Below are 11,259 nucleotides of genomic sequence, written 5' to 3' on the forward strand. Positions count from 1 at the left end.
TGCTGTGCTTTCCACTGCTTCTATTTATGTAAAGCTGCTTTGAAACAATTGACTTTTGTGAAAAGCGCTATATAAATAAAATTGAATTGAATCAATTAAAACCTTACTATAATGATTGTATTCACTATCTGCTGATCTCATGTTTTTTGCCTCAAAAGTGCATAACTCACATGTAAAAATCATTACACAATTCCATAAAAGTTTCTCAGTTTCTCAGTTATAAAAAACTTTTTTAACTTATTTACTTTTTGTTATTGCACTTTAATTGTAAAGGTGTTCCTACAATTTAAAACAACTAGTTTGATTTATATTCCCTTGCCCTTTTATAACTACACTAGAATTTTGAAGTAGAGTGGGTGCTGGTATCCTGCAGATCTCTGTTCACCTTTGAGGACGTTGCCAGCTCCATTCCCGAACCAGAGATTAGCCAGCCTTCACCCCGCTACACAGACGTGAGCCAGAGCCCACCGCAGACTAAGGGGCTGTTTACACTTGGTATTAAGATGTGTTTTCATCAATCGGATCACAAGAGGACAAGAGAGACACATCATGTTTACACCTGGTATTTAAATCAGTCTCTTTTGTCCACTTTCGACCGCTTCTGTGCTGAATACTGTGAGGGGGTGGTCTGTGAGACGGTCTCTCTGCGAGTCTCTCTGCTGTCATTCAAACGCGAGCGGGAGTAATTATGAGTTTATATGGACGCGAACTTATATTATGTCGGAGGTCACTGCTTGTTTAGCAAGTAAACATGCTGCACAGAGTTTTGTACGTGTGTATGTTAGAGCTTTCTCTGAATTTTCAGCGCAATTGATGAAATAGGATCGCGCAACTTTCACGCTTTCAAAACGAAACTACGGAGAACACCCGCTTTAGATGTATCAATGAAAGGTTAAAAATAGCGCTCTTCATGTGTGTTCACGCCAGAAGTCAAAAAAAGACGTAAAACTTGTGTTTAATACCTCAGATTAAATAAATGGGCGGAGAGAGGGCGGTCGCGTGTGGCTGTTCGAACACATTCAACCACATATGCGTTCCGCAACTCCAAAGCGATCCGATCGAAAGTGGTTTCGACTACCTCTGGATGTGGTTGAAAGTGGTCGAAAGTGGACGAGCTCAAAACGTTTTGAACACCGTTTACACCTGGCATTAACGTCGTCCACTTGTGATCCGATCGACGAAAACGCATGTTAATGCCAAGTGTAAACAGCCTCTAAGGGCCTGATCCTGCAATGACACAAGAGCCAGAGCATACCACAACTGAGCAGGTGTGTGAGCCGACAACACTGTGTATTTCTGGGGGACTCCTGGTGGAGTACAAAGGCTGTGAGGGAAGCCCCACCCACACCCCGCCGATGAGGGTGAGCTGGTACAATTTACTGTGCAACTGGACTGTTTTAATAAAGATATTTGCTGTCTGCTCTCTCAGCTGGTCCCGCTCAGCTCTCCTTCTTCTCCGCTGGTCATGCCCAGCTGTCCTTTGTCAGACATTGCATCCCCCTTCCTCTCAAAGTTCCCACCCAGCCTCCCACTCCGTCTTCCTTGGTTGTCTTTCAGCCATAAGTCAGCTGCTATCTGTTAGATGGCTTATCCATCTGCCAACCGTCTCGGGGAAGTTTCCCAAGTCTCCACCTTCATCCTCCAAGAACCTGACTCCACCTTGGCCCTTTGACCCATCAGCTCCACCTTGATTCCTGGCTTCCTCATCTTTACCGTGGCCCGTCTTCCCTCTAGCTCCCCCTTCAATACTGAGGTCTGATGTTTTCACAGCCTTTTCTGGACAAAGCCCACCCACGAGCTGTTTGACCGACATGTCAAACAACCAATCACAGTTTGTTTCTTCTAGCGTCACGTTTCGGACTCCCCACAATAACGAGCCGGCTGGCAACAAGTCAGTTATTGAAATAACCAGCCAACCGAATAGCATCTAAATAAACAACATTACTCACCATAGAACAACATTGTGCACTTCATCAACAGCCACACCAACCAAAACTAGTTATATTTCATAATTAAACTAAGGCCTAGTCCCATTTTAAGCTAATTCCTGTCCGGAAAACTACCTCACAGGGGCGATTTCCAGGACAGGGCTTAAGTGTAATCCAAGACTAAAATGCTTGTTTGAGCTGTTTTAATTGATAGCAGCTTAAACTGACAAATAAAAAAAAATATCAGAGCCATTGTTTTGTCTCAAGATGCACACTAGTATTGTTTATTTGTAAGGTATGTTTGTAAAAAATACAACCTAGTCCTGGTTTAAACAAATCCTGTCATGGAAACCACCCCATAGCGGTGTTATATATCATCTGTTCATTGACCTGTACATATAAATTATAGTTTACTGTTAGATAATGAAGCTGTTATTTCTTTTCAACCACTCTCCAAACCAATGGATTTAAGGACACCCTTTATAAATAGATTTTATTCATTTTGTACTTGACCACAGTGTATAATCTATGCTATAAACATGTCACCCATTCACACACAGATGCAGGCGCACGCACACAGTTTAGATATGATATAATATCAGTGTTTATTACACAAACAGACAGCAGCACCCAGGAGTCTTATTATAATTTTTCACGTCTTCACATAATTTACCTCTCATTGTTGACAGTCACTTATGCAGATGTCAGATCTCAGATCAATAGAATCCTTATTACTACTTCTTGTCTAACTTTGCATTTAATAGATTCAGAATTTGTTGACAATATCTTTAATCACTTGAAATGCACATTTGACTGTTTGTTCCTTATAAACTGGTGACACAGTGCCTTTACTACAGTTCAGTCAGCAGACCATAGGATCATAGCCAGGATTTATGACCTGATATGTAGACTGAAATCCTAGCTTAACTTCATCTGGTCACATTCTGGTAATATATCTGGTTACTATTAGAAATACTTGAAATATCTTAGAAAATACTGTTGCAGAATCAGATTTGCTCTCATTGTGAGATTTCCTGTCGCGGATTTGATCATTATGGGTCACACTCTTAATAAAAATGGTTCTATATCGGACCAGAAATGGTTCTATCACCCGCTTCATATATGGAACCCCCAAATGGTTCAACATAGAACCACTTTAATGGGTTCATTAAAACGAACCCCAAATGGTTCTTTAAATCAAAGTTAGATGGTTCTATTTAGAACCATTAAAGGTTCTTTATTATTATGAGTAATTTATTATTGATAAGAAATTATAACCGATCCAGAAAATTATAAAAGTTTACTATTTATTAATTGTATTATACAGAAATCTGTATCTATAATCTATAAAAATTACTTAAAATCACATCTCTTTATTCTGTATTAAACAGCATTTTACATGTCTCATTTCATTCAACCATTTAGTTATTTAATTATTTCCATTAAGCATTTTCACTTTTTAATAAACATACATACGTTTATATATTATATATAAATAAATAAATATAAAAAAATATATTATTATTATATCTCACAATCTAAAATGACAGATACCCAGTTAACATTACAATTAGACCAAGTAAAAAGTTGTACAAGTAAGGGATAATGTATTGGCAGCATGTCATCACAGAAAAAAACCTCAACAGTTTCTTCAGGACAAATGTCACGAACACATTTAATCATTTATAAATTTAATGTCGGATATGTAATTAATAGACATTGATATTTAATTTTTGTGTAATATAAAACTGTACCTGTCAAAATGATTTGCAGCATTGGAGTTTTTAGTTTTGAGCAGTAGTAGAATGTCATGACTGGCCAATCAGAATCTAGCATTTTAGAGAACCGTGTAATAAGAAATGGTTAATGTAACACATAAGATCAACACAAAGTTGCACAAACAGTCAATATATGATCAACATGAGTTATCACCTTAGCATGACAAATAACTACACAGACTTCTTATAGAAAGGGATTCCGTTCTTGGGAGTTTGTAAACAACAGTCTTCAAAAACACCCACACTGATGTGCACTGCTTAGTAAAATTAATGTCCAAAACATAAAAAAAAAGTTTAAAACATGTCAACATCATCAAGGAGGGTGTATTGCTGGAGTGACTGTCTGTCAAAAACAACGAAGGCTTGATGGCAGAGATCGCCATCTTCCAATCCAAGGACAAATGGGAATGGTTTTGTCACATCAGGCTCTCAGAAGAATGCAACCATGTTGGTCCCAACCTGTTGAAAACAGACAAAACACTTGTTAGAATGCAGGCAAAGACTCTAAATGCATTATTTATTATATTATTATACAAAACCAAACAATTCATATTTCATACACACAAATGTAATCTAGTTTAATTGTAATGAAATGTATAAATTTCTGTTTTATTTCAATAACCGTACAATATACTCTTTGTTCATGCCAATAACTCAGATTCACAGTAATTTCAGATTCTGCCACGTCACTTTACCTGGCAGTAAGCCCAATTTTTTTGATTTTGCAACAACCTGCATACTTGCCCTTATTACTTAATATAGCCAACACTTTATTAGCATATATTATGTAATGAATACAGGGCTGGACATTAACGTTTGTCCCTAAAGTTAATGTTTTGGATGTGCGAGTGAAAGACAATTTTTCTTGTCCGAGTTTTAACTCTATTCGTACTTGTAAACATGTCTTCTTGCTAGTTCATAAACAAATATTAAATGTTTTAGGTTGCTTGCAAAGCAAAGTGTGCAATACTTCCATTACTTACATAGACTTAAGATTTTCTTCCCACTTTTGTAGACAGGAGTTGGAATATCATCATGGGGTTCTGTAGAGATAAATGTTTAGGTTAAATTAGTAACTTTATTGTCATAATACACAGCAAACAACTATTGCATTCCCAAGTGTACCTGGAGGTGATTTGTTGATGCTCCTGGTTCTTGGCTGGGAAGTGCAGGATTCTGTCTGGAAAATGCAATGCCCAAGTTTCAAATAGCTTTTCGGCATGGTCAGGAAATAACACAAAGAAGTCTTGTGAACTCTGAAAATGACAAATCATGCATTCATTTTCAATAAAACTTTAATGTAAATTTATGCGATAATGAATGCTATATGGGCTAGCTTGTCAGTGAACTACGGCATGTAGTTAACTGTGCTTCACCTGTTTTCAGATTATGGCAATTTACTACTAATCACAGAACCGGCTTTCCCGATTAGATAGGCTTGACAATTTTATACAATTAAAGAGATAGTTGGGCCAAAAATGATATTAAACCCATGAATTTCTCACCTCCAAGCCGTCCAAGATGCATATGTCCATCATTTTTCAGACTAACACATTTTCAGTTAGTTTAGAAAATGTTTTAGATCTTTCAGTTAATCAAATGTAAAGTTATGGGGTCCACTCTTTCAAGTCTAAAAATATTTGCATCCTTCCTTCACAAAATAAATCCATATGGCTCCACGATAATAAACAAAGGCCTTCTGAGGGTAATCCGTGCAGTGTTGTTGTAGAAATATAACAAAAATAACTAGCTTCTGCTAATGGCGCCATCTTGGTCGCGTCCGCATTTAAAATGAGAGCTGTCCTGAATACAAAGGAGTCTTGGATGGCAGTATTACCGGAAGCTAGTTATTTTTGTTTATAAAGTTTAAATATAGATATTTCTACAACAAAACGGCGTGGATTACCCTCAGAAGACCTTTGTTTATCATCGTGGAGCCGTTTGGATTTCTTTTGTGAAGAATGGATGCACATTTTTTGGACGTGAAGGAGTGGACCCCGTAACTTTACATTTGATTAACTGAAAGATCTAAAACATTTTCTAAAATAACTCAAAATGTGTTCGTCAAAAAAATGATGGACATATGCATTTTGAATGGCTTGGGGGTGAGTAAATCATGAGTTTAATATAATTTTTGGGTGAACTATTCCTTTAATCGTGCAACCTTACACACCACTTTTGAAAATGACATACTCACAGCAAAATAAGCAGGGATTCTTAAAGAGCCACACAGATCCAAAATCGAAACTTACCTTTATTGCAGTGTGTCATGTAGCTGTCCATCAATGTAAACAACGTGTAAAGTAGTTGAACCAAAAAAGTGCACGATTAATAAAGTTATTGGCTTCTAAAGCAGGGAGTCGACTCTGAATCGCTGAAACGAGTCGTTATAGGGAGTGAGTCTTCTTCCTGATATTATCCACGTCACATGAGATACTAATCTCCGCCTACAGCCTTGCCCGGGAGAAACGAAAACTATGACCCGCCCACAGCTAGTTTGTGTGTGAGTGTAAACATCAGCTCATGCTGTGTTTTCAGCTTGTGTTGTTTTCACTACCAAAGGAGACTTTTTCAAGGAGGGATATATTAAACGTTTCTGGCTGTGAAGAATCAGTGGTTAAAATTAATTTTTATCGGAGGGATTTAGACGTTTGGCAATGAAAGTGGTTCAGTACCCACTTTATTTGGAACAACATGCGTCTCCTAACCACAAACTGTAAGTATGATTATAGCTACATACTTGCTTAAAAGAGTGTAAAATGTCTATATTCGTTTTTATTGCTTGGATTAATGATGAATGATATCGTTGTTTAAACTCTAACTGTCTATATACTATAACTATATACTGTCAGAGTCACGATAGCAAGCGGTTTTGCTATGACCCGGTGGTTAGTTTCCATAAATGCTTAAATGAGTGTAAAATTGTTAGTTTCAATCGTCGTTTGTATTGTTTGGATTAATGATGAATGATGTTGTGTGTTTAAACTGTTAATTTACTGTCAGAGAGTCATGTTAGCAAACGGCTAACCCATGCTCATTTACGGTTTTGTTATGACCCGGTTAGTTTACATAAATGCTTAAATGAGTGTAAAATGTCTATATTCGTTTTTATTGCTTGGATTAATGATGAATAATACCGTTGTTTAAAATCTAACTTAGGCTATATACTGTCAGAGTCACGATAGCAAGCGGTTTTGCTATGACCCGGTTAGTTTCCATAAATGCTTAAATGAGTGTAAAATTGTTAGTTTCAATCGTCGTTTGTATTGTTTGGATTAATGATGAATGATGTTGTGTGTTTAAACTGTTAATTTACTGTCAGAGACTCACGTTAGCAAACGGCTAACTCATGCTCATTTACGGTTTTGTTATGACCCGGTTAGTTTACATAAATGCTTAAATGAGTGTAAAATGTTAGTTTCAATCGTCGTTGTTATTGCTTGGATTAATGATGAATGATGTGTATTGATGTTGATAATGTCTTCTCAGTAAATCATGTTGCACTGTTGTTGGTCTGTGCCACTGATCTGTGGTCTGTGAGACTGATCTGTGATCTGTGCAAAGACACTGTGTCAGTTGACCAATCAGAGCAGAGTAGGCTACTGAAAGGTGGGGTTTAGGCAGACTGAGTCGTTGAACGGCTTCACACGAATCGTTTGGGGATCTCTGAGAAATGGGGTAATTTTAAATTTATATTTTGAGAAAATTACAGTGTTTTTTGACCTTGCATGCATTTAAACCTGTTGTCCGGGACTTATAAATAGTGATAGGATGCTTAAAATTGTCATCTTACTGGCTCTTTAATAAAGAAATGCTTTGATATGCCTCATTGTAATATCAACATATCACTTTAAATAATAAAAAAACAAGTGCATTTTCATGTTACCTGTAAATAACTTTGTAAAAGCTGGTATCAGAACCTCAAAGTTACATTGTTTTAGCTTCTCCAGGAAAAAATATCCATCTTTTATCCATCAGGGTCTGTGGAAAAGAGCCAAAACTGTGATTTAAGTGGGCATCATCAAAAACATTTGAAAAAGATAAAAATGTCTGTAACTTACAGACCAAATGAGAGTTCACAATATGTGACCCTGTCTGTGAACTCAAGGCTAAAGTTTCATGATCTAAACATGATATTAAAAGCATCAGTTTGATTTCAACTTTTACAACAAACGATTATTTATTTAAAACGTACACGTTTCTTCCTCATATTAACGTTATCTGTTTTAAACTGAATTTCTAAACCATTAGAATACGTTACATTCTAACGTTTCTATAATTATTAAAACAAGCCATGTTTTAGACATATTTTAAAAAACGTTTGATCAAACGAAATATTTAAATCATTTAAAAGCAAGCATAAACATTGTTTAGATTTACTGGGCATTACAGACTAGCCAACGGAAGCTAATAAAACTAGTTTAATAACAGTTATGTCATGTGAACCATCATTTTGCATACTTTTGCGTTCAGAAATAGTTTAAATGATTAAAAACAATGATACAAACCTTTTCCTTCAAATAAATCAAAGATAAGTCGATGAAAAACCGTATGTCCTGAGGTGAATAGTAAACTCCCGCTTCAGGTATCGTTGCAGTGAGAGGCAGAAGTTCAGCGTCTGTGTGGGGGAAGGGAGCAGTTCTCTCTGGGGAAGCAGAACACTGACACCCGGTGGTCACGCCGGTAACATTCCGACTTTGTGTAATTAAACTTTAAAATTGGCGTTCACTTTACAAACCGACTGCAAATTTGAACATTATACATATATTTTCTCGCCTGAACTTATGTTTAAAATACATTTTGTGGACTAGAGAAAGTAATATTGAGAAACAGCTATGTATCTATTAAGCTGGCTCTGCTTCAAAATTACCCAACATACTACCCAACACTGATAAAACAACCAAACAAAATAACCCAACTGGCTCACGTTTTTTAGAGTGTAATATCGTTTCAAAAATGTAGAAAGTTTACTTACCTCAGGGTACCAACAAGCAGAAATGCCGGTCCGGAGTCTGAACTCCTCAGTTTGAAAAAAAAAACCTGTCACATCTCGAGGCTCATCTTCACTTATGGTGCAACGCATATATACGCCACCAGAGGGCACTTTTGCGATTATTTGTTTTTAATGCCCCTTCAGGTTAAATTAAACATTGACAATATAGAATGTACAAAATAAAGAAAACACCTGGTTATTCACCAAAAACGCAAACTGCACTGTAAGTTTCATGCTAATGTACAAACTTGCATAAAAAATCTCACAGGAAATAAATCATACAATAAATATGAATAGCCTATTTGTTGACTCTCTCTTTATTTGACCACAGCCTATTGACACAAAAAGGTTTGTGAATGAGTTGTGTAGGTTTGTAAATGAGTTGTGTAGGTCTGTAATTATTGTGTAATCTTTAGTTTACACTTCAGTCACAAACGTGAATTATAGAACCATTTTAATAAAATGGGTTCTTTGCCCTCCAAGGGCTCTATATGGAACCCTTTTTTTGGTAAAAGGTTCTATTGGCCAAGTAAAGAACCTCTTGGTTCTATATAGAACCTCAAGGAACCTTTTTTTTTTAGAGTGCAGAAAATAAGCTGGTTAAGATAACTGTTAGAGTATCTACAGTATGAAATCACTTGAAGCTGTTGAAATGGTGTGCGGACAGTATAAACTAGTGAATATTATGTATGTCAACCAGTGACATAAAACTTTTTGAGTGGTTAACTTCAATATGGTAATAATTCAGATGCATAGTATATTTGACTTGATCATGAATTTTACTCACATATGATTAAACGGTTCAGGATTTACAAAACTGTGGAAAGCCATATAAATGTAGAAAATCTCAGATATGTAGACTTTAATATGTATGATGTTCCCATTGAAATCATTACAGGCCTACAGGCTCCTTAGTTTTTAGACGGTATTAAATATTTACTGTATGTTTTAATACATCAAATAAGCAAAATATTTATTCATAAATAAACTATAACATGTGAAACTACTTTAAAATATGTGAATGATATCAACAATACCAGCTTCACAATATCAATTCAGTCACTGGCTGTCAGAAATTATTTATTCAAATGTCAGAGTATGTGAATGATTGAATCCACAGATATAAGTGAATATAAGAGTCTTAAAGGCCTTTTGAAAGCGAGGATAAAAAAATCCATAGATCAAAGGATTACAAGTTGAGTTAAAATATGCAAACCAATATAAAGCTTCAAAAACATCAGCTGGGGTCACAAAATTAAGGAAAGGATCAACAGCAATTGTAATAGAGAAAGGCAGCCAGCAGATAAAGAAAACGCCCATAACAAGAGCCAGAGTTTTAGCTGCTTTTCTTTCTCTGTGTGCAGAGCTTTGACTGTTAACACCTGTGGTGGTCACAGACACTTTTACAGACAAAACCTTTGCGTGTTTTTTCACAACAGTGAATACAATGATATACAGAGAGCTCATTATAGTTCCTGGAATAATAAATGCTAAGATAAAACTAATTAGTCCCCATTCTTTGTTAATAAACACAGCACAGGCACCAAAACAAGACATTTGTAAAATTAAAGCTTCAAGACCAACAGCAAACACCCCTGAAAACACAACAGAAAAGCTGTACACAAATGAAAAGATCCATGTAAAGGTGAGTAATACAGTCACAGTGTTGTTTGTGATCCTCATTTTGTACCTCAGAGGGTCACATATGGCCCAGTATCTATCAATAGATATTAAACTAAGATGTAACAAAGAAGAAGTGCAGAGGGTGATGTCCAAACTAGACTGAACTTTACAAATAACATCTCCCAAAAACCAGCAGCCCTCGACAGCTCGCACCATACTGTAGGGCATCACCAGTAAACCCAGCAGACAGTCACACACAGCCAATGACTGAACGATCAGATGAGTTGGAGACTGAAGCTGTTTGAAGTGAGAGATGGAGATGATGATCAGCAGATTCCCAAAAACTGTCATGAGGATCATGAGTGAAATGAAAGCGTACATTGCCATTTTAACTCCAGTGAGACGATGAGTTCTAGGACAAGAGTCTGGATGTGAAGGATAACACAGGAGAATAATCTCAGTCTCATTACAAGACATCATGTCTACATGAAAATCTGACAGGACTTCATTTGTAATTGTTAACAAGTAGACAATTATAACACAAAGTTTAAACAAAATCATTTTAGAATTTAAAACATGGTTAAGGCAAATATCTAAAGAAACATAAACATAGATACAGAACATGCCCAATCAATCTAAATCCCCAAATGAACGTGATATAGCTCAGATGTGTTCATTTATACGCATCAGGTCAGGTCTAAACCCCTCCCCAGCTGTATATGTAACTAACTGATACACAAACATTGTGACTCATGAGATTAGAATAATTTGATGCAGATTATGTGTTGCACTTTGCTGATAATAACAATAGACTACATTTTGTATCATTCAAAAATGTGTTTGTAAAAGTTTTATATTTTTCTTGCTCCTCATTGCTACGTGTTAATAAGATTGATGTTAATAATGTAGGTTAATATTTTAATGCTAATGTTTTTAA

General features: G+C 36.1%; 1 long non-coding RNA gene across 1 annotated transcript; it reads right to left on the bottom strand.

The window, feature by feature from the left end:
• Nucleotides 1–3,464: 3,464 nt before the first annotated feature.
• Nucleotides 3,465–4,944, bottom strand: LOC135737902 (uncharacterized). The gene is made up of 3 exons (XR_010528615.2): nt 4,832–4,944; nt 4,690–4,749; nt 3,465–4,165 (listed from the first exon to the last, which is right to left on the bottom strand). It is a non-coding gene; the product is annotated as an uncharacterized lncRNA (long non-coding RNA).
• Nucleotides 4,945–11,259: the final 6,315 nt, after the last annotated feature.

This window comes from Paramisgurnus dabryanus, chromosome 12, assembly GCF_030506205.2.
Source record: "Paramisgurnus dabryanus chromosome 12, PD_genome_1.1, whole genome shotgun sequence".
Lineage (NCBI taxonomy): Eukaryota > Metazoa > Chordata > Actinopteri > Cypriniformes > Cobitidae > Paramisgurnus > Paramisgurnus dabryanus.